Below are 25,890 nucleotides of genomic sequence, written 5' to 3'. Positions count from 1 at the left end.
AGCAGTTTCTATTGCTGATGTGGCTGCTACTTCTTCCTTTTGGTTAAATAATCGTTCTGGGCAGTTTTCTGACAATTCTGCTAGTGAAGATTTTTTAAACCTTTTGGAATTGCTCAAATGTGCTAATGCTTTCATTTGTGATGCCAGGTTTGATGTCAATAAAATTAACGCTAAAAGTATGTCTTTAGCAGTAATTCCTATTAGTGCTTTATGGTTAAAGTCTTTTATCTCTTTCTTTTCAGGGAAAGATGTTATTTGCTTCTGGTTTGGATTCTATTATCTCTACTTTGACGGGAGGTAAAGGAGCTTTTTTCCTCAGGACAAGAAGTCCAAGGGAATTTAGAACTCCTAATTGTATTCTTCCCTTTTGTCAGAACAGGGCACCGAAATCTGATTCCTCCTCTCAGAAGCAAGTTTCTTCTGGTTCCGTCTGGAAGCCAAGTTGTAACTGGAACAAATCTAAGCAGTCCAAGATATCCACTCCCTCATCCAAGTCTGCATGAAGGTGCGGCCCCCGATCCAGGGGTTCTGGTCAAGGGCAGGTTAAGCTTTTTCAGGAAGCTTGTTTCAGTCGGTTCAGGATCCGTAGGTTCTAAATATAGTCTCCCAGGGTTATCCAATAGGTTTCAGAACACAAGAAGATTTTTTATTTCCAATGTTCCGAGAAATTATTGTTCTTGTTCCTTTGTTGGAACAGGGAATTTTTTTTTTTTACAAGCTCCAAAGAAAGTGGGAACTTTCAGACCAGTTCTGGATCTAAAGGCTCTGAACAAATTTTGCAGAGTTCCTACTTTCAAAGTGGATACTATTTGGACTATTCTGCCTTTTATTACGCCAGGTCAGTTTATGTCCACAATAGATTTAAAGGATGCTTACCTTCATGTTCCTATTCACATGGAACATCATCAATTTGTAAGGTTTGCCTTTCTGGACAAGCATTTTCAGTTTGTTTCTCTACCATTTGGTCTACTCACAGCTCCCAGAATATTCTCCTTTTGTCGGTGATCAGAACTCAGGGTATTTCAGTGTTTTCTTACCTGGATGATATCTTGGTTCAAGCTCCATCTTTTCATTTAGCAGAATCTCAAACCAGCAGACTGTTGTTGTTTCTTCAAGAAAATGGTTGTAAAATACATTTTTCACAGAGTTCGCTGATTGTATTTCTGGGGGTTCAAATAGATTCAGTTTCCATGAGATTTTCCTTGACAGATCTAAAGAAGATCAAGTTAGTATCCACCCGTCTAAACCTTCAGTCTCTTTCTTTTCCTTTAATTGCTCTTTGCAATGAGGTTTTAGGTCTCATGATTATGGCTTTGGATGCTATTCCACTTGCTCGTTTCCACATGAGGCCTTTTCAGCTTTGTATGCTTTGGCAATGGTGCAGGGGTCATACTCAGCTATCTCCAAGGTTTAATCTAGAACAATACAGTTTCTGTCTTAGTGACTGAATCATCAGTTTATTATGTAGAGGGCTTCTTTGCTCGTCCGACTTGATCTGTGATCACTACAGATGCAAGTCTTTCAGGATGGGGGGCAGTCTGGGGGTCTCAGAGAGTTCCATGGATTCGGTCTCTTAGAGAGGTGAAGTTACCTATAAATGTTTTAGAACTCCACACAATTTTCAGAGCCCTTCAGAGTTGGCTTCTGTCAAAAAGTGAGTCTTATCTCTTTCAGTCAGACAATGTTACAGCAGTATGTCAATCACCAAGTGGGAATTCACAGTTCCATAGCCATGAGGGAAGTTTTGGGAATTCTTTCCTGGGCAGAAGTCAGATGTCTCAGGCTGATTTTTTTTTTTGCCTGTTGATTATTTATAATTGCATTTTTTTTAATAGTATTTTGCCCTTTTTGGGTTCTTTGGGTGATGTGGATTTAGTTTGTCAGTGAAAAAAAATATGTTACTTAAATCCCACCCTTTATGTTTCATTACTCGTGGACTCCACAGCTTGGATTTTAGTTCCCAGGAGTAATGGATTGTGGATTCTTACCACCTTTATGAAAGAAAACATAATTTATGCTTACCTGATAAATTAATTTCTTTCATGGTGTTGAGAGTCCACGAGACCCCACTCTGTGGTTTTTTTTTTTTTTTTGGTGCTGGTTTATTTTTGCGCACATCTTTTTTTCCCTGCTCCTAATTTTTTGCTCTTATTTCTTTTCTTACCTCTTGACTATATGTTAGACTGAGGTACTAGTGAGGTGGGAGGGGTTTTATAGAGCTCTTGGGGTTTAACTCCCAGGAGTAATGGATTGTGGACTCTGACCACCATTAAAGAAATTAATTTATCAGGTAAGCATAAATTATGTTTTTGGAAAAGGACTTTAGCAAATTTGTATTTCCCTTACTTTTTACATAATAGTGATACTTTTGCAACATTTTATTTTGCTTGCCTGCCCCCTTATTCTTACCTTATATAGGTTTCAATAGAAATTTAAACTAGAGAGAGATCTCACAGTGCTGATGAATCATTTTAGAAAATATCATCTGAGCAGAGAGTTAAGAGAACTAACCTGTTTGTAAACCATGAGAATCAGTTGCTGTCCATGGCTTATTTATCAATAAAGTCTTAATTTTTGCATTTTGGGTGCTCTTTTTCTCTTTTCTTTCATGTAATTAGCAAGAGTGCATGAGCTAGTGACGTATGGGATATACATTCCTACCAGGAGGGGCAAAGTTTCCCAAACCTCAAAATGCCTATAAATACACCCCTCACCACACCCACAAATCAGTTTTACAAACTTTGCCTCCCATGGAGGTGGTGAAGTAAGTTTGTGCTAGATTCTACGTTGATATGCGCTTCGCTTCAGTGTGCAGTGAATGTCAGAGGGATGTGAAGAGAGTATTGCCTATTTGAATTCAATGATCTCCTTCTACGGGTCTATTTCATAGGTTCTCTGTTATCGGTCGTAGAGATTCATCTCTTACCTCCCTTTTCAGATCGACAATATACTCTTATATATACCATTACCTCTACTGATTCTCGTTTCAGTACTGGTTTGGCTTTCTACTACATGTAGATGAGTGTCCTGGGGTAAGTAAGTCTTATTTTGTGACACTCTAAGCTATGGTTGGGCACTTTTATATAAAGTTCTAAATATATGTGTTTAAACATTTATTTGCCTTGATTCAGGATGTTCAATGTTCCTTATTTCAGACAGTCAGTTTCATATTTGGGATAAATGCATATGAATAAACCAATTTTTCTTACCTTAAAATTTGACTTTTTTTCCTGTGGGCTGTTAGGCTCGCGGGGGCTGAAAATGCTTCATTTTATTGCGTCATTCTTGGCGCGGACTTTTTTGGCGCAAAGATTTTCTGTGTCATTTCCGGCGTCGTACTTGTCGCCGGAAGTTGCGTAATTTTTTTGACGTTTTCGCGCCAAAAGTGTCGGCATTACCGGATGTGGCGTCATTTTTGGCGCCAAAAGCATTTAGGCGCCAATTAATGTGGGCGTCTTTTTTGACACTAAAAAATATGGGCGTCATTATTGTCTCCACAATATTTAAGTCTCATTATTTATTTGCTTCTGGTTACTAGAAGCTGGTTCATTGGCATTTTTTCCCATTCCTGAAACTGTCATTTAAGGAATTTGATCAATTTTGCTTTATATGTTGTTTTTTCTATTACATATTGCAAGATGTCTCAGCTTGACCCTGAATCAGAAGCTACTTCTGGAAAATCGCTGCCTGATGCTGGATCTACTAGTTAAGTGTATTTGTTGTAAACTTGTGGTAACTGTTTCTCCGGCTGTTGTTTGTGATGAATGTCATGACAAACTTTCTAATGCAGATAATATTTCCTTTCGTAATGTTCCATTACCTGTTGCTGTTCCATCAACATCTAATATTCAGGGTGTCCCTGTTAACATAAGAGATTTTGTTTCTAAATCTATTAAGAAGGCTATGTCTGTTATTCCTCCTTCCAGTAAACGTAAAAGGTCTTTTAAAACTTCTCATGTTTCAGATGACTTTTTAAACGAACATCATCATTCTGATTCTGTTTCTGATACTGATTTTTCTGGTTCAGAAGGTTCTGTTTCAGAGATTGATACTGATAAATCTTCTTATTTATTTAAAATGGAATTTATTCGTTCTTTGCTTAAAGAAGTCTTAATTGCATTAGAAATAGAGGAGTCTGGTCCTCTTGATACTAAATCTAAACGTTTGAATATGGTTTTTAAACCTCCTGCAGTTATTCCGGAGGTTTTTCCCGTCCCTGATGCTATTTCTGGAGCAATTTCCAGGGAATGGAATAATCTGGGTAATTCATTTATTCCTTCCAAACGGTTTAAGCAATTATATCCTGTGCCATCTGACAGATTAGAGTTTTGGGACAAAATCCCTAAAGTTGATGGGGCTATCTCTACTCTTGCTAAACGTACTACTATTCCTACAGCAGATAGTACCTCCTTTAAGGATCCTTTAGATAGGAAAATTGTATCCTTTCTAAGAAAAGCTTACTTATGTTCAGGTAATCTTCTTAGACCTGCTATATCTTTGGCGAATGTTGCTGCAGCTTCAACTTTTTGGTTAGAAGCTTTAGCGAAACAAGTAACAGATCATAATACTCATAGCATTGTTAATCTTCTTCAACATGCTAATAACTTTATTTGTGATGCCATCTTTGATATCATTAGGATTGATGTCAGGTATATGTCTTTAGCTATTTTAGCTAGAAGAGCTTTATGGCCTAAAACTTGGAATGCTGATATGTCTTCTAAGTCAACTTTGCTTTCCCTTTCTTTCCAGGGTAATACATTATTTGGTTCACAGTTGGATTCCATTATTTCAACTGTTACTGGGGGGAAAGGAACTTTTTTACCACAGGATAAAAAATCTAAAGGTAAATTTAGGGTCCGCTAATCGTTTTCGTTCCTTTCGTCATAATAAGGAACGAAAGCCTGATCCTTCCCCTACAGGAAAATGAGGTGTGGTAGCCAAGCGCTAAGACAATCCCTTAAGCTGAATACAAATGAAGGGTCTAACCAACCCCCAAGAGGAAGAACAGGTAATGAAGGAATATGTACAGCGCCAATACAGGCTAAGGGATAAATATAAACACTAAAAAGAATGAAATGTATACCTGCTAAGGCTGAAGAAGGATTTATTACAATTAAATAGTATTGGTACCAATAGATAAAATAAGTAAAAACAGTGAGTAAAAACAATGGTAAGGTAGAGTGATGTTCTGATACACTCACAAAGTGCAAATGGCAATTGGATCCAAGGGTATAGAAAACTAAAATGGTGAAATCCACGTGTGAGTGTGGACACACAAATAAGCAGAGTGTATATGCAACTTAAATGTGCAACATAATATGGGCATAAATGTGCAAATGTTTTACAACATAGGTGAGAGTAATTGTGAGCACTGTGTATAAAATAAAATAAAAAGAAGAATCAATTCACATCAAAAATTCACAAAAAAAATCACAATAAAATGTATTGAAAAGTCCTGATGACACTGCAGTGCAAAAAATGAGTCACAAGTGAGTTAATGCCATTGGGTGGCAAATGTGGAAGAAGGGTGATATGACACAAGGCAAAAAAAGAAAAAGAAAATCCAGTGAAAAAACAAAAATAAAAAACAAAAATCAAAAAACAAAAAATGATGTTCAACAAAAGATCAAAAAAGAACAAAAGGAGTGTTGTAATCCAAATGACAGTAAATTGAAAAAGAAATCATATGAAGGAACCTTGAATCCTGAGGGGAAGAATTCCCAGGCGAATCCTAACAACGGTCAGCTCTTTGTCCAATGTCCTAGAAATGTCCCTGTAAAAAAAAGAAGTAACATAGCGTAACAAGTCCTCAAAGTGGTTAAAAAACTTGGAATAATGCTTACCAACAGGTCTACGCGTTTCGGCCCCAAAATAAGGCCTTTATCAAGACTGCTGAAGTGGTAAGCTGAGTGCCTTTAAATAACAGTGTCACTTAAGTGACCGGATATGGCTCTGGAATGCACTTCCGGTTTCGCCATAAGTAAAAAAGAGTTAAACAGAGTATTTACCATGTGTAAAATGTATAAAATGTCACTTGGAGATAGAATGGTCTTATATTTCATATTTGTATATGTGTATTTGATGTTTAATATCATTTAGTTCAATGTATCTTGAGCCCCCATGATCATGATGTCACTTCCGGTTTACCGGAGTAAACATTTTTAGCTGATTCTACATTTTAGTGGCCTCAGATTATGAATCCTAGTTAGAAGATATACTTCAGAGATGTACTTTAGTATATTTAAAGCTCAATCACCTATATTTTTGTGGTGACGATTTTGTAGTGATTTGATTGGTCGTGACATCATGATCCAATTTCTATGATCCTATTGGTTTAGGAAAGAGGTGTGTGGGTAATAGTCCTCCTGATTGGGTGTTGAGATGTCAAATAACTTTTTAACAACAGGGGACAGATTGTTTCGATAACAGAGGGAATACAAATCCAAATGCCCATTTTGGCAATAAAGAAGCCCATTAACTAAAATAAGAGCCCTTATGAATGATTAGCCGTTTCAAAATAAGAAACGGCTCTAGAGTGATTGGAGATAATATATGTGTCTTCTCCATTGTTAGTGCACAATTCATGTGTTCTATACCAGGTTATAGTATATATATCTTATCCCATACTATGTACTTTCTCCAATGTATGTATACATAGTGATGAACGATATGGATTAGTGACCTTCCTGTTCTACTGTCCTACCACTGTGCTACTATTGGATTATATTTCCTAACTTTGATATTGGTAATATTCCCCACTATGCTGCTGTACCTCAAAAACATTTATAAATACCTAAAGCAGCACTAGTTCACAGAGAAAAATAGACCTCATATAATCTTAATCAAATATAAGGCATATCGTTCATCACTATGTATACATACATTGGAGAAAGTACATAGTATGGGATAAGATATATATACTATAACCTGGTATAGAACACATGAATTGTGCACTAACAATGGAGAAGACACATATATTATCTCCAATCACTCTAGAGCCGTTTCTTATTTTGAAACGGCTAATCATTCATAAGGGCTCTTATTTTAGTTAATGGGCTTCTTTATTGCCAAAATGGGCATTTGGATTTGTATTACCTCTGTTATCGAAACAATCTGTCCCCTGTTGTTAAAAAGTTATTTGACATCTCAACACCCAATCAGGAGGACTATTACCCACACACCTCTTTCCTAAACCAATAGGATCATAGAAATTGGATCATGATGTCACGACCAATCAAATCACTACAAAATCGTCACCACAAAAATATAGGTGATTGAGCTTTAAATATACTAAAGTACATCTCTGAAGTATATCTTCTAACTAGGATTCATAATCTGAGGCCACCAAAATGTAGAATCAGCTAAAAATGTTTACTCCGGTAAACCGGAAGTGACATCATGATCATGGGGGCTCAAGATACATTGAACTAAATGATATTAAACATCAAATACACATATACAAATATGAAATATAAGACCATTCTATCTCCAAGTGACATTTTATACATTTTACACATGGTAAATACTCTGTTTAACTCTTTTTTACTTATGGCGAAACCGGAAGTGCATTCCAGAGCCATATCCGGTCACTTAAGTGACACTGTTATTTAAAGGCACTCAGCTTACCACTTCAGCAGTCTTGATAAAGGCCTTATTTTGGGGCCGAAATGCGTAGACCTGTTGGTAAGCATTATTCCAAGTTTTTTAACCACTTTGAGGACTTGTTACGCTATGTTACTTCTTTTTTTTACAGGGACATTTCTAGGACATTGGACAAAGAGCTGACCGTTGTTAGGATTCGCCTGGGAATTCTTCCCCTCAGGATTCAAGGTTCCTTCATATGATTTCTTTTTCAATTTACTGTCATTTGGATTACAACACTCCTTTTGTTCTTTTTTGATCTTTTGTTGAACATCATTTTTTGTTTTTTGATTTTTGTTTTTTGATTTTTATTTTTGTTTTTTCACTGGATTTTCTTTTTCTTTTTTTGCCTTGTGTCATATCACCCTTCTTCCACATTTGCCACCCAATGGCATTAACTCACTTGTGACTCATTTTTTGCACTGCAGTGTCATCAGGACTTTTCAATACATTTTATTGTGATTTTTTTTGTGAATTTTTGATGTGAATTGATTCTTCTTTTTATTTTATGTTATACACAGTGCTCACAATTACTCTCACCTATGTTGTAAAACATTTGCACATTTATGCCCATATTATGTTGCACATTTAAGTTGCATATACACTCTGCTTATTTGTGTGTCCACACTCACACGTGGATTTCACCATTTTAGTTTTCTATACCCTTGGATCCAATTGCCATTTGCACTTTGTGAGTGTATCAGAACATCACTCTACCTTACCATTGTTTTTACTCACTGTTTTTACTTATTTTATCTATTGGTACCAATACTATTTAATTGTAATAAATCCTTCTTCAGCCTTAGCAGGTATACATTTCATTCTTTTTAGTGTTTATATTTATCCCTTAGCCTGTATTGGCGCTGTACATATTCCTTCATTACCTGTCCTTCCCCTACAGGAACAGTATCAGTTTGGAAACCATCTCCAGTCTGGAATAAATCCAAGCCCTTTAGAAAGCCAAAGCCAGCTCCCAAGTCCACATGAAGGTGCGGCCCTCATTCCAGCCCAGCTGGTAGGGGGCAGATTACGTTTTTTCAAAGAAATTTGGATCAATTCGATTCACAATCTTTGGATTCAGAACATTGTTTCACAAGGGTACAGAATAGGCTTCAAGATAAGGCCTCCTGCAAGAAGATTTTTTCTTTCCTGTGTCCCAATAAATCCAGTGAAGGCTCAAGCATTTCTGAAATGTGTTTCAGATCTAGAGTTGGCTGGAGTAATTGTGCCAGTTCCAGTTCTGGAACAGGGGCTGGGGTTTTACTCAAATCTCTTCATTGTACCAAAGAAGGAGGATTCCTTCAGACCAGTTCTGGATTTAAAAATATTGAATCGTTATGTAAGGATACCAACATTCAAAATGGTAACTATAAGGACTATTCTGCCTTTTGTTCAGCAAGGGCATTATATGTCCACAATAGATTTACAAGATGCATATCTGCATATTCCTATTCATCCAGATCACTATCAGTTTCTCAGATTCTCTTTCCTAGACAAGCATTACCAGTTTGTGGCTCTGCCGTTTGGCCTAGCAACAGCTCCAAGGATTTTTACAAAGGTTCTCGGTGCCCTTCTATCTGTAATCAGAGAACAGGGTATTGTGGATTTCCTTATTTGGACGATATCTTGGTACTTGCTCAGTCTTCACTTTTAGCAGAATCTCATACGAATCAACTTGTATCGTTTCTTCGAGAACATGGTTGGAGGATCAATTTACCAAAGAGTTCGTTGACTCCTCAGACAAGGGTAACCTTTTTAGGTTTCCAGATAGATTCAGTGTCCATGACTCTGTCGCTGACGGACAAAAGACGTCTGAAATTGGTTTCAGCTTGTCGAAACCTTCAGTCTCAATCATTCCCTTCGGTAGCCTTATGCATGGAAATTCTAGGTCTTATGACTGCTGCATCGGACGCGATCCCCTTTGCTCGTTTTCACATGCGACCTCTTCAGCTCTGTATGCTGAACCAGTGGTGCAGGGATTATACAAAGATATCGCAATTAATATCTTTAAAACAGATTGTACGACACTCTCTGACGTGGTGGACAGACCACCATCGTTTAGTTCAGGGGGCTTCTTTTGTTCTTCCGACCTGGACTGTGATCTCAACAGATGCAAGTCTGACAGGTTGGGGAGCTGTATGGGGGTCTCTGACAGCACAAGGGGTTTGGGAATCTCAGGAGGCGAGATTACCAATCAACATTTTGGAACTCCGTGCGATTTTCAGAGCTCTTCAGTCATGGCCTCTTCTAAAGAGAGAGTCATTCATTTGTTTTCAGACGGACAATGTCACAACCGTGGCATATGTCAATCATCAAGGAGGGACTCACAGTCCTCTGGCTATAAAAGAAGTATCTCGAATACTTGTTTGGGCGGAATCCAGCTCCTGTTCATATCCCAGGTATAGACATTTGGGAAGCGGATTATCTTAGTCGCCAGACATTTCATCCGGGCGAGTGGTCTCTTCACCCAGAGGTATTTCTTCAGATTGTTCAAATGTGGGGACTTCCAGAAATAGATCTGATGGCTTCTCATATAAACAAGAAGCTTCCCAGGTATCTGTCCAGATCCAGGGATCCTCAGGCGGAAGCAGTGGATGCATTGTCACTTCCTTGGAAGTATCATCCTGCCTATATCTTTCTGCCTCTAGTTCTTCTTCCAAGAGTGATTTCCAAGATTCTAAAGGAGCGTTCGTCTGTTCTGCTGGTGGCTCCAGCATGGCCTCACAGGTTTTGGTATGCAGATCTTGTCCAGATGGCCACTCGCCAACCGTGGACTCTTCCGTTAAGACCAGACCTTCTATCGCAAGGTCCTTTTTTCCATCAGGATCTCAAATCCTTAAATTTGAAGGTATGGAGATTGAACGCTTGATTCTCAGTCATAGAGGTTTCTCTGACTCCGTAATTAATACTATGTTACAGGCTCGTAAATCTGTATCTAGGAAGATATATTATCGAGTCTGGAAGACTTACATTTCTTGCTGTTCTTCTCATCATTTTTCCTGGCATTCTTTTAGAATTCCTAGAATTTTACAGTTTCTTCAGGATGGTTTGGATAAAGGTTTGTCTGCAAGTTCCTTGAAAGGACAAATCTCTGCTCTTTCTGTTCTTTTTCACAGAAAGATTGCTAATCTTCCTGATATTCATTGTTTTGTACAGGCTTTGGTTCGTATAAAACCTGTCATTAAGTCAATCTCTCCTCCTTGGAGTTTGAATTTGGTTCTGGGGGCTCTTCAAGCTCCTCCGTTTGAACCCATGCATTCGCTGGATATTAAATTACTTTCTTGTAAAGTTTTGTTTCTTTTGGCCATCTCTTCTGCTAGAAGAGTTTCTGAATTATCTGCTCTTTCTTGTGAGTCTCCTTTTCTGATTTTTCATCAGGATAAGGCGGTTTTGCGAACTTCATTTAAATTTTTACCTAAGGTTGTGAATTCTATCAACATTAGTAGAGAAATTGTAGTTCCTTCATTGTGTACTAATCCTAAGAACTCTAAGGAAAGATCATTCTTTGGATGTAGTTAGAGCTTTGAAATATTATGTTGAAGCTACTAAAGATTTCTGAAAGACTTCTAGTCTATTTGTTATCTTTTCTGGTTCTAGGAAGGCTTCTGCCATTTCTTTGGCATCGTGGTTAAAGTCTTTGATTCATCATGCTTATGTTGAGTCGGGTAGAACTCCGCCTCAAAGGATTACGGTAAGAAAGGCTGAAAGACGACCACCACTGAACAACACACACAAGCTGAAACGTCAAGAAATATCTCAAGACTGATTTTTCTAAGGTTTTATGGACTGATGAAATGAGAGTGAGTCTTGATGGGCCAGATGGATGGGCCCGTGGCTGGATTGGTAAAGGGCAGAGAGCTCCAGTCCGACTCAGACACCAGCAAGGTGGAGGTGGAGTACTGGTTTGGGCTGGTATCATCAAAGATGAGCTTGTGGGACCTTTTCGGGTTGAGGATGGAGTCAAGCTGAACTCCCAGTCCTACTGCCAGTTTCTGGAAGACACCTTCTTCAAGCAGTGGTACAGGAAGAAGTCTGCATCCTTCAAGAAAAACATGATTTCTTTCATGTAATTAGCAAGAGTCCATGAGCTAGTGACGTATGGGATATACATTCCTACCAGGAGGGGCAAAGTTTCCCAAACCTTAAAATGCCTATAAATACACCCCTCACCACACCCACAATTCAGTTTTACAAACTTTGCCTCCGATGGAGGTGGTGAAGTAAGTTTGTGCTAGATTCTACGTTGATATGCGCTCCGCAGCAAGTTGGAGCCCGGTTTTCCTCTCAGCGTGCAGTGAATGTCAGAGGGATGTGAGGAGAGTATTGCCTATTTGAATGCAGTGATCTCCTTCTAAGGGGTCTATTTCATAGGTTCTCTGTTATCGGTCGTAGAGATTCATCTCTTACCTCCCTTTTCAGATCGACGATATACTCTTATATATACCATTACCTCTGCTGATTCTCGTTTCAGTACTGGTTTGGCTTTCTACAAACATGTAGATGAGTGTCCTGGGGTAAGTAAATCTTATTTTCTGTGACACTCTAAAGCTATGGTTGGGCACTTTGTTTATAAAGTTCTAAATATATGTATTCAAACATTTATTTGCCTTGACTCAGAATGTTCAACTTTCCTTATTTTTCAGACAGTCAGTTTCATATTTGGGATAATGCATTTGAATTAATCATTTTTTCTTACCTTCAAAAATTTTACTCTTTTTTCCCTGTGGGCTGTTAGGCTCGCGGGGGCTGAAAATGCTTCATTTTATTGCGTCATTCTTGGCGCGGATTTTTTTGGCGCAAAAATTCTTTTCCGTTTCCGGCGTCATACGTGTCGCCGGAAGTTGCATCATTTTTTTGACGTTATTTTGCGCCAAAAATGTCGGCGTTCCGGATGTGGCGTCATTTTTGGCGCCAAAAGGCATTTCGGCACCAAATAATGTGGGCGTCTTGTTTGGCGCTAAAAAAATATGGGCGGCGCTAAAAAAATATGGGCGTCGCTTTTGTCTCCACATTATTTAAGTCTCATTATTTATTGCTTCTGGTTGCTAGAAGCTTGTTCACTGGCATTTTTTTCCCATTCCTGAAACTGTCATTTAAGGATTTTGATCAATTTGCTTTATATGTTGTTTTTTCTATTACATATTGCAAGATGTTCCACGTTGCAACTGAGTCAGAAGTTACTTGAGGAAAATCACTGCCCGGGGCTGGAGCTACCAAGCTAAGTGTATCTGCTATAAATTTTTGGTACCTGTTTCTCCAGCTGTTGTTTGTATTGCATGTCATGACAAACTTTTTAATGCAGATAAAATTTCCTTTAGTACTGTTATATTACCTGTTGCTGTTTCGTCAACATTTAATTTTCAGAGTGTTCCTGTTAAACATAAGAGATTTTATTTTTTAAATCCATTTAGAAGGCTATGTCTGTTATTTCTCCTTCTAGTTTACATAAAAGTCTTTTAAAAACTTCTCTTTTTTCAGATGAATTTTTAAATGAATATCATCGTTCTGATACTGATAATGGTTCTTCTGGTTCAGAAGTTTCTGTCTCAGAGGTTGATGCTGTTAAATCTTTGTATTTGTTCAAGATGGAATTTATTCGTTCTTTATTTAAAGACGTATTAATTGCTTTAGATATAGAGGATTCTGGTCCTCTTGATACTAAATCTAAACGTTTAAATAGGGTTTTTTAAATCTCCTGTATTTATTCCAGAAGTGTTTAATCTCCCTGATGCTTTTTCTGAAGTAATTTCCAGGGAATGGAATAATTTGGGTAATTCTTTTACTCCTTCTAAACGTTTAAGCAATTATATTCTGTGCCATCTGACAGATTAGAGTTTTTTGGGACAAAATCCCTAAGGTTTGGGGCTGTCTCTATTCCTGCTAAAATGTACTACTATTCTTACGGCAGATAGTACTAAATTTAAGGATCCTTTAGATAAGAAAATTGAATCCTTTCTAAGAAAAGTTTACTTATGTTTAGGTAATCTTCTTAGACCTGCTATATTTTTACTGGATGTTGCTGCAGCTTCATCTTTTTGGTTAGAAGTTTTAGCGCAACAAGTAACAGATCATAATTTTATAGCATTATTTTTATTCTATAACATGCTAATAATTTTATTGGTGATACCATCTTTTGATATCATTTGAGTTGATGTCAGGTATATGTCTCTAGCTATTTTAGCTAGAAAAGCTTTATGGATTTAACTTGGAATGCTGATATGTCTTCTAAGTTAACTTTGTTTTTCCCTTTCTTTCCAGGGTAATAATCATTTTTTCGTTCTTTTTCTCATAATAAGGAACAAAAGCCTGATCCTTCATCCTCAGGAGCGGTTTCAGTTTGGAAACTATTTCCAGTTTGGAATATATCCAAGCCTTATAGAAACCTATAGTCAGCTCCTAAGTACCCATGAAGGTGCGGCCCTTTTTTCCAGTTCAGCTGGTATGGGGCAGATTACGTTTTATTCAAAGGAGTTTGGATCAATTCCGTTCTCAATCTCTGGTTTCAGAACATTGTTTCAGAAAGGTACAGAATTGGCTTCAGTTAAGGCCTCCTGCTAAGAGATTTTTTCTTCCCGTGTCCCAGTTAACACAGCAAGGCTCAGCATTTCTGAAATGTGTTTCAGATCTAGAGTTGGCTGGAGTAATTATGCCAGTTCCAGTTCTGGAACAGGGGCTAGGGTTTTATTTTATCTCTTCATTGTACCAAAGAAGGTTCAATTCCTTCAGACCAGTTCCGGATCTATCAATATTGAATCGTTATGTATACCAACATTCAAGTTGGTTACTGTAGGACTATTCTGCCTTTTGTTTAGCAAGGGCATTTTATGTCTACAATAGTTTTGCAGCATGTGTATCTGCATATTCCGATTCATTCAGATCACTTTTAGTGTTTGAGATTCTCTTTTTAGACAAGCATTACCAGTTTTGTGGCTCTACTGTTTGGCCTAGCCTCAGTTCCAAGAATTTTTTTCAAAGATTCTCGGTGCCCTTCTTTCTGTATTCAGAGAACAGGGTTTTGGTATTTCCTTATTTGGACGATTATCTTGGTATTTGCTCAGTCTTCTCATTCGAAGAATCTCATGCGATTCGACTTGTGTTGTTTCTTCAAGATCATGGTTGGAGGATCAATTTACCAAAAAGTTCATTGATTCCTCAGTCAAGGGTAGCCTTTCTGGGTTTCCAGATAGATTCAGTGTCCATGACTCTGTCTTTAACAGACAAGAGACGTCTAAATTGTTTTCAGCTTGTCGAAACCTTCAGTCACAATCATTCCCTTCGGTAACCTTATGCATGGAAATTCTAGGTCTTATGACTGCTGCATTGGACGCAATCCCCTTTGCTTGTTTTTCACATGCGACCTCTTCAGCTCTGTATGCTGAATCAATGGTGCAAGGATTACACAAAGATATTTCAATTTATATCTTTGAAACCGATTGTTCGACACTCTCTAACGTGGTGGACAGATCACCATCGTTTAATTCAGGGGGCTTCTTTTGTGCTTCCGACCTGGACTGTAATTTCAACAGATACAAGTCTCACAGGTTGGGGAGCTGTGTGGGGATCTCTGTCGGCACAAGGAGTTTGGGAATCTCAGGAGGTGAGATTACCGATAAATATTTTGGAACTCCGTGCAATTTTCAGAGCTCTTCAGTTTTGGCCTCTTCTGTAGAGAGAATCGTTCATTTGTTTTCAGACAGACAATGTCACAACTGTGGCATACATCATCAAGGAGCGACTCACAGTCCTCTGGCTATGAAAGAAGTATCTCGAATTTGTTTGGTTTGGGCGGACTCCAGCTCCTGTCTAATCTCTGCGGTTCATATCCCAGGTGTAGACAATTGGGAAGCGGATTATCTCAGTCGCCAAACGTTGCATCCGGGCGAATGGTCTCTTCACCCAGAGGTATTTCTTCAGGTTGTTCAAATGTGGGAACTTCCAGAAATAGATCTGATGGCGTCTCATCTAAACAAGAAACTTCCCAGATATCTGTCCAGATTCCGGGATCCTTAGGCGGAGGCAGTGGATGCATTATCACTTCCTTGGAAGTATCATCCTGTCTATATCTTTCCGCCTCTAGTTCTTCTTCCAAGAGTAATCTCCAAGATTCTGAAGGAATGCTCGTTTGTTCTGCTGGTAGCTCCGGCATGGCCTTACAGGTTTGGTATGCGGATCTTGTCCGGATGGCCTCTTGCCAGCCGTGGACTCTTCCGTTAGACCAGACCTTCTGTCACAAGGTCCTTTTTTTCCATCAGGATCTGAAATCTTTCAATTTTAAGGTATGGCGATTGAACGCTTGATTCTTGGTCAAAGAGGTTTCTCTGACTCTGTGATTAATACTATGTTACAGGCTCGTAAATCTGTATCTAGAGAGATATATTATAGAGTCTGGAAGACTTATATTTTTTGGTGTCTTTCTCATCTTTTTTCTTGGCATTCTTTTAGAATACCGAGAATTTTACAGTTTCTTCAGGATGGTTTAGATAAGGGTTTGTCTGCAAGTTCCTTGAAAGGACAAATCTCTGCTCTTTCTGTTCTTTTTCACAGAAAGATTGCTATTCTTCCTGATATTTATTGTTTTATACAAGCTTTGGTTCGTATAAAACCTGTCATTAAGTCAATTTCTCCTCCTTGGAGTTTGAATTTGGTTCTGGGAGCTCTTCAAGCTCCTCCCTTTGAACCTATGCATTCATTGGTCATTAAATTACTTTCTTGGAAAGTTTTGTTCCTTTTGGCCATCTCTTCTGCCAGAAGAGTTTCTGAATTATCTGCTCTTTCTTGTGAGTCTCCTTTTCTGATTTTTCATCAGGATAAGGCGGTGTTGCGAACTTCTTTTGAATTTTTACCTAAAGTTGTGAATTCCAACAACATTAGTAGAGAAATTGTGGTTCCTTCATTATGTCCTAATCCTAAGAATTCTAAGGAGAAATCATTGCATTCTTTGGATGTTGTTAGAGCTTTGAAATATTATGTTGAAGCTACTAAGTCTTTTCGAAAGACTTTTAGTCTATTTGTTATCTTTTCCGGTTCTAGAAAAGGCCAGAAAGCTTCTGCCATTTCTTTGGCATCTTGGTTGAAATCTTTAATTCATCTTGCCTATGTTGAGTCGGGTACGCAATGTTGATGGTGAACAGATCAAAACACTGACAGAATCCATGGATGGCAGGCTTTTGAGTGTCCTTGCAAAGAAAGGTGGCTATATTGGTCACTGATTTGTTTTTGTTTTGTTTTTGAATGTCAGAAATTTATATTTGTGAATGTTGAGATGTTATATTGGTTTCACTGGTAAAAATAAATAATTGAAATGGGTATATATTTGTTTTTTGTTAAGTTGCCTAATAATTATGCACAGTAATAGTCACCTGCACACACAGATATCCCCCTAAAATAGCTATAAGTAAAAACAAACTAAAAACTACTTCCAAAACTATTCAGCTTTGATATTAATGAGTTTTTTGGGTTCATTGAGAACATGGTTGTTCAATAATAAAATTAATCCTCAAAAATACAACTTGCCTAATAATTCCGCACTCCCTGTATATATATATATATATATATATATATATATATATATATATATATATATATATATATATATATATATATATCTCAAGGGTATGGAAGGCACTCACTAGGTCTTAATACCAAAAGTATTATTTGGTATTAAGACCTAGTGAGTGCCTTCCATACCCTTTAGATTTATATGCACAGTTTGAAGTCTTAATTTTTGCATTTTGGGTGCTCTTTTTCTAGCTAGTGAAAGCAGAGAAAGTTTATTTTTCTCCACATTTGGATATTTGTTTGGGAATCCTGTTCTCAGAATATATATATATATATATATATATATATATATATATATATATATATATCTCAAGGGTATGGAAGGCACTCACTAGGTCTTAATACAAAAGTATTATTTGGTATTAAGACCTAGTGAGTGCCTTCCATACCCTTGAGATTTATATGCACAATTTGAACAACTTGATAGCCTGAGCATTGGATTACCAGGAGTGCTTTTACCACATCTGATGATTTTATATATATATATCATTTTATTTTTGACACAGAATCTGATTATATGTTTCTATGACCATTATGCTGGCATTGAATAGCTCCATTTATATTAACTGCGATATGCCCATATAAAACATAGTCAAATGTATCAAGAATATACAAGAAAATAGTTTTTTGTTTTGTTTATGAAATGTAGTTGTAACTGATCACAAGGATTCACAATCAGACTTTACATACTGGACTCCGGCTTGTATGGTGCATAAAGACAAACATTGTTAAAGGAAACTGGAGCTTGCTCTCAAGGAGACATTTATATTACTTGAACACAATCCAGACTCTGTCATCAGAAATTAACAAATTAATCATTGTCACAAAAGATACCTTGAACAGTTAGCACTGAGTGAAAGAGAGCTTTAATGTAAATTAAACTTAAACACACTCGATCATGCCTATGAAAGATCACTATTTAAACATGTTTTTATGCTCAAAAGGATTATGTTAAAGCTGTTTAAATTAGGATTGAAACGAATAGAGAGTTTACATTTGTGCAGAATTCATGCTGTGGGATAGATTTCTTATTGGCTAATAACTTAATCTCCTGCAGTTTTATTGGTGGACAGTAACATAGCCCACAAACATATAAAACACATTGAACTAGATTGCGCACGTCAAAAGTAGCGCAGCGTCGCAAGTTGAAAGTAAACACATTCGCAATTGAAGTTAACGTGCGTCGGGATAGCGCAACCTCATAGCTCTGGTTAACTGTTACGCTCGACTAAAAAGTTGCACAAAACACATCAAAATCACATTTAAAAGTACTATTACACTCACTTGTTTAATAAAAATTATTTTTTTTAAACTGCATAAAAAAGTTATGTGGGCTCAAAGGTATGAGGTCTCAGGTGTTAGGGGAAAAAAGCCTGCAAATTGCAAAAGGCTCTTACATAGAGATACATACTGTACATATACATGTCTAAATATGAATATGTATGTGTGTGTGTATAGATATATATATATGTGTGTACATATGTATTTATATGTGTATAATATGTATTTACATGTGTATATATGTATTTACAGACATATATACACACACATATACACACACATAAATACATACCGGTATGTATACATGTGTACCTCTGAGATAATTGCGGGTTTGGTTCCAGACCACCACAATAAAGTGAATATAGAAATAAAGTGAGTCACACTCTTTTTTTGTTTCCCAGTGCATATAAAAGTTACATTTACACTATACTGAAGTCTATTAAGTGTGCAATAGCATTATGTCTAAATAAAATAATGTACATACCTTAATTAAAAAATACTATTATCTGAGCCTTCAGTGAGTCATAATATTTTTGCCCTATGGTTTGTATATATATATATATATATATATATATATATATATATGTATATATGTGTGTGTTTGTGTGTTTGTGTGTGTGTATTTATATGTTTATATATTTTGAAAAAATGGCGCTGATAGACTTGCTCAACACAAACCTTAAATTTGTAAAAAGAGCAATACCTGCAAAGCACAATAAAATGATGAATTATGATGTCATCACTTATTATTTAAAGGGCTTCTGTTCAGTATGCTTTTGCCCTTGCGTTTGCTTAGACTTCTTTGTGAGTTCCTGTGTTCCAGTTCCTGTGTATTACCTGGCTTGGCTGACGTCCCTTCTGGTTCCTGATCCCTGGCTTGTTCCTGATTCTGCTGTTCTCTTTGTTCCTGACTCCGCCGCTCGTTTGACTACTCACTTTGGCTCCTGACCCATCTTGTCTGACTACCAGCTCTGGTTTTGACTCCTGGCTTGTCGTTTTGCTTTTAGACTCTTTAATATTTTTTGTTATTATTAATAAAGGTGTGATTGTTTTTGCATTTCACGTCTCATTCTGATTCCTGGTACCCTGACATTAAGCAAGGGCCATGGATCCTGACGCCACCTTTACCCACCATCATTTCCAGGATGGATAAACAGGATCACCGCTTGGATCAATTTGCACAAGCCCTGCAAACCCTTCTGATTCATACTGCACATTTGAATCAGAGTGTCCCATAAGTTATGGCTGCTCCTGTTTACGCTGCTGCACCTAGTCCTACCAGGAGCATGTCCGGTCCTGCACCTCTACCTCAGTGATATGGAGGCGATCTTAATCAGTGCCGAGGGTTTTTGAACCAGGTGGGCATTTACTTTGTGATGTCACCTCAGGCGTTTCCCTCTGACAGAGCTAAGGTGGGATTTCTCATCTCTTTACTCTCTTACACAGCTCTTGCTTGGGCTAATCCCTAATTGACTTTAGACTCAGTGAGAGGCCCTCTTTTAAGGACCGCTTGCAGAAGCCTCCTGTCCAGTTGTCCAGGTACTGCTGAGCCGATGAAGTTGGGGCTCACGCACATCTACACGGTGAAGAGGGGCTCTGCCTCTATTGAGGGTTACAGGGCCACCTTTTAAAGTCTTGTCCTACACGGCCGGGAAACGCACGCACCTAAGGTCCTGTTGGGGGCAGAACTTGGGTGGTTTATCCTCGTCCCCGGAACCACTAAAGGAGAAACCTTTGGTCATGGCTGTCCTTTCCTGGGTGGACTCCTCCATAGTCACCCAGGCTCTTGTTGACTCCGGCGCTGCGGGCTATTTCATTGACAGTGCTTTTGTATCACAGCACTCCATTCCTGTATTGCCTCGGTCCATTCCACTTGCTATTGAAGCCATTGTTGGCAGGCCCCTTCAGCCCGCACTTGTTATTTACGAAGCTGCTCCGTTATCCATGGCTGTTGGGGCTCTCCATTTTGAAACCCTCCAGTTCTAGGTTATAAACTCTCTGCATTTTCCTGTTGTTCTGGTTATCCCTGGCTCCAAAAGCACAATCCCAGTCTCGACTGGCGTAGGTCGGAAATTTTGTCATGGTCTTCGCAATGTATTTCCACTTGTCTTCGGAAACCAGTCAAAATCCTGTGCACTTCTTCAGTATCTCAATTGCCAGAGTTGTACAGAGAGTTCCTAGACTTTTTTGACAAGATGCGTGCCGGTACGTTGCTTCCTCACCGGTTTTACGATTGTGCCATAGACCTGCAACCCGGATCCATTCCTCCTCGGGGCCAGGTTTACCCTCTGTCTGTTGCAGAGAATTGTGCTATAGCAGCAGAGGAGGAGCGAGCCGGAAATCAAATACCCTTTGAAAGGAGGCCACAAATTCAGGGTTATTTGAAATCACAGGTTTATTAGTCTCCCACAAGGGATTAGCCCAGGCAAGAGCTGTGCAGAGTAATGAGATGAGAAATACCACCTTAGCTCTGTCAGAGGGAAACACCTGAGGTAACATCTCAAAGTAAATGCCCACCTGGTTCAAAAACCCTCTGCACTGAATAGGATCGCCTCCATATCGCTGAGGTAGAGGTGCAGAACCAGACATGCTCCTGGTAGGACTAGGTGCAGCAGCGGAAACAGGAGCAGCCATAACTTGCGGGACACCTTGGTCCAAATGTGCAGTGCGAGTCAGCAGGGTTTGCAGGGCTAATGCAAATTGATCCAAGCAGTGATCCTGTTCATCCATCCTGGAAATGATGGTAGGTAAAGGTGGATTATTAGCACCATCAGGATTCATGGCCCTTGCATAATGTCAGGATGCCAGGAATTGGATTGAGACGAGAAGTGCAAAAATAATCACCTTTATTAATAACAAAAAATAATAAAATGTCCACAAGTCAAATAACAAGCCAGGAGACAAGAACAGAGCTGGTAGTCAGATGAACCGAGTCAGGAGCCAAAGCGAGTAGTCAGACGAGCCGGAATCAGGAACAAGGAGAACAGCAGAGTCAGGAACAAGCCAGGGATCCGTAACCAGGAGGGACATCAGACAGCCAGGTAATACCTGTCTCACACCGATGATGTACAGCAGTCTGGACATAAAAGGGCGTGCAGGAAATGAGCAGCATCACACACAATGCCCCAGAGTCAGCAAGAGAGGTGAGTAAAATGGCTGCCAGCAGCACATGGCAAACAAAGCAGGGAAAAATCCCTGACAAGACAGCCAGTTCCTTCTCTTTTAGTGCAACACAGGACAGTTCATCTAGAAGAAGAATGAAGATGTGCAAGATTGTTTATTATTTTAATTTAGGGTTTCCTGGTTAGGACCCTGTAGTTCCCCTCTTCATTACTGACTTAGTCATGAGGGATGTATTTGGAGTATTAGACATTAAATTTATTTTTGTGCTTTTTATTTTAAAGGATAAATATATTATGTTTTTACATTTAGTGCAGGAAACTTCCTTTGCACTTATTTGTCTTATATTCTTACTCCAGGATATGCTTAAACCTTCTACTGATAACTTTCTCAGTACTAGGTTAAGTTTAAAGTGTAAATTTTAATAAATTACTGCCCAGTATCTAAAAATAATCTTAAAACCAGGGGCACTTTAATTCATAAAAATTTTGAAAGGCGCTTCATTTTTAAAATATTTACCATTGAGTGAAGGTAAATATACTGCCGTTCCTTTCTTCAGCAGATCGATGACAAACTTATATCTTACCTGTCTTATTTTTGGCATATCTTTTGTTCCCCAATCTCCTCTATTTATTTTGCTCTGTTTCATTCTTATCTCTTAGCTTGGTTATATGTCAGACTGATTCCTATAGTCGTGGGAGGGTTTATATATATATCTGTGGTTTGGGAATCTTTGCCTCCTAGTGTCACAAAAGGTAATTCCCAGGAGTAATGGATCGTGGACTCTTCTCCCCATATAAGAAAGGAATTTATCAGGTAAGATATAAATTATTTTTTTTATAGTTTTTTTGGATGTTTTTTTGATGCAGAATAAAGATTACCCTCTCATCTGACCTAAAAATACCAGGGGGGATTTTTTTTTGTTCAACACAGGAACAGTTTAAAAATAAATAAAGTATTGTAATAAGTTTTGAAGCATTCTATACTAAATGGAACAGATACATTTTTTTAGTATCCCGTCTCTTTAATCACTGATATAAGCTATGCATTTACTTTTATATATTTATTAAAGCTCAGATGATCTCTTTTTTTAAATATAATGAGATTAGTCGATACAGAATAACCTCTTTGTCTACTTGTTAAGTATCTACTGCTGCTTAATGCTCCTTTGTATTGCAGATAAATCAATTTATTCAGTATCTGCAGCCGTCTGGAGTTTCAGAGCAGGGGATAAGAAGATAGGTGTTAATAGCAAAAGAAAAAGCAGATCCCTATATCAGTAAAGTATAAAACGATTATATGGAATGGGCAGTAAAGGACCACTATAGTTACAAATAAGCTTTCATGATTCAGATAGAGCACACAATTTTAAAACAACTTTCCAGTTCACTTTCATTACCTAAATGTGCACAATCCTTTTATATGCACACTTTCTGAGGCCCAGCTCTTACTGAGCATGTGCAAGATTCACAGAATTTGAATATATGCATTTTGTGATTGGCTGATTGCTGTCACATGATGCACCAAAAAGAAAAAGAAAACTAACTGTTATTTGTCAGAAAAAGATCTACTATTCATGTGAAATTCAAACTAAGTGCTTTTGCGTTGTCTATGTATTATGCAGTTATTGATTATGTTATTCTACTTTGTTTAGTGGTGTTTAATAGAAAGGGAAAATAAAGGGCATGAATTTAAAAGTTTTTTCGATAACTCGGATGCATTGTGATCGCCCGTGTCAGTGTTGTTCAGGCATCCTATTGGTGAATTTTCCAATATCCACTTGGATGCGATACACTCCTTTTAAAATACAGAAATTGTATTATTGTTGTTGGTTGCTCTGATGGTGATATTTTTGCCAGTAATGCACACAGCACTCAGAAAATGAATCAGTGATCCGATCTCTTGTTAATTTTCTAAAAGTGCCCAAAATGCCCTCAAAATAGAGGGCATTATAGGTTTTTTTATTTTAAAAAAATTACCATTTTTTTTAAATAAAAAAAACTGCACTAAGCAGTTTTTAGGGTCTTAAGTTGGTGGGCATGGAGTGTTACGAAAAAAACGACACTGAAAAGTGCTTTTATATTGCGGTCTATGGGAACTGTGTGTTCCCAGTAAATATATATGTATCCATTATCTCAGGAACTAGAGCCAATTCTGAAAAACTGATGTCATCCTTCTCTGAACATGGAAAATGTCAACCCCAGATGATCATTTCGGCCCTCTTTGGGCCAGGATCAGACTAATATACTTCAGGAAAGTTCTTCTCTGTGAAAGCACTATTGGGCTAAAATAGGCTGCTCCCAGGTGGTAAATCAACATAGAACAAGCTTTATCTAAAAATATTGTATTGCTAATAGGGGATGATAACATACATTTTATTTATGCATTTACCATGTACAATATCTGTATATAGAATACATAATTTAAAATCATTTAAAGACCTTTTTTCCTGAAACTAGACTGCAGGGTTCACTCATGCCTCTCTAGGGGCAGTTGAAAAAGTATAGTTTTCAGTATAAATAATGATGTACCCTGCAATTTTATTTATATTTTTTATTTCTTTTTTTTTACTAATGAAATATTTTATGTGGAATTACATTTGATTTGAATGTCTCTTTAACTGAACATTAAACTCCTTGTGTTTTTGTGTAAGATGTGTGTTTTGTCCCACACTCCATAGAGAGGCTGAAAAGCAAGTTGTTTCAAAATGCTGTAAACTCCCTTAACACAACTATTTGATTTGCAGATTACAGAATGTACTTTTCTTCCTACAATGAAGGCACAATTTTTCCACAAAACCAGAAATGCAGTAGAATGTAATAATTGGCAAATACACAGTAAAATCACAATTCAATAGCATTTACTTTAAAAATGTCCAGAAAATATTCAACTGATCATTTCAAATTTAAAGTTAATCCAATTTCCCTCCCCTGTATCATGTGACAGCCATCAGTCAATGATAAAATGCATATATGTTTGCACATGCTCAGTAGGGGCTGGAGCCTCAGAAAGTGTTCATATAGAAAGAATATGCAAGTTTTGATAATGGAAGTTTTTTTTCTAAATTGCATGCTGTATTTTAAAGTGAAAGTCAATCCTAGCGTTTTACAAACACTAGGATTGATTTATGAAACAAATAAAGGGGACTTTCATTCATGAAGTATAAGATACTTAATGTAGAAAGCTCCTTTATTTGTTTCAATCGATCAGCGTTTTTACCTAGTACAGCAGCCCAAGGCTAAAAAAATTTTTTGATAAGAGGTGACGTTTTCACCTTTTAGCCAATAGCCGTGCGGTAAATCCAGCTTCCATGGGCGCCAAGCCAGATTAACCGCATGGCTATTGGCTAAGAGGTGACGTTTTCAAATTTTTTGTTAGCCGTGGGCTGCTGTAGCAGGTAAAAATGCTGATCGATTGAATCAAATAAAGGAGCTTTCTACATGAAGTATCTTATACTTCATGAATAAAAATTCCCCTTTATTTGTTTCAATAGTCAATCATAGCATTTGTAAAACGCTAGGGTTGACTTTCACTTTAATCATGAAACTTTAATTTGACTTTACAGTTCTTTCTGCTCCTGTAAGAAAAATACCACAATTCTACCATTAGATATCCAGTCTAACTCTTAGCCCTCTGCCAAGAATCTGGACATTAAAAGGGACAGTCAAGTCCAAAAAAAAAATTTATGATTCAAAAAGGGGATGTCATTTTAAACAACTTTTTAATTTACTTTTATCACCAATTTTGCTTTCTTCTCTAGGTATTCTTAGTTAAAAGTTAAAAGTTTAATTATTTAGACCTTGAAGGCCTCCTCTAATCTGAATGCATTTTGACAGTTTTTCACCACTAGAAGGCATTAGTTCATGTGTTTCATATAGATAACATTGAGCTCATATGCAAGTCTGTCAAAAGAACTGAAATAAGGGGGCAGTTTGTAGATGCATAGATACAAGGTAATCACAAAGGTAAAAAGTGTATTTATATAACTGTGTTGGTTATGCAGAACTGGGGAATGGGTAATAAAGGGATTATCTATATTTTTAAACAACAAAATTCTGGTGTTGACTGTCCCTTTAATTTCTCTCCGGTCTCTGAGCAATGCTGAGTGATACTGTGTTGTCATAAGTTCTGGTTGAAGAACAGTTCTGTTTGATTTTCAATAAACTGGCTGGATGCATTTTTATACAAATCCCTGGTGTACAAGCATTATTAATTATAGAACATAACAGGAGTAGACAATAATTTAACAAAAATCATTTGCAACAGGAGCATAGACACCAGCACTCACAA

Source organism: Bombina bombina, chromosome 9 (assembly GCF_027579735.1).
Source record: "Bombina bombina isolate aBomBom1 chromosome 9, aBomBom1.pri, whole genome shotgun sequence".
Classification (NCBI taxonomy): domain Eukaryota; kingdom Metazoa; phylum Chordata; class Amphibia; order Anura; family Bombinatoridae; genus Bombina; species Bombina bombina.
This window is presented reverse-complemented; position numbering follows the sequence as displayed.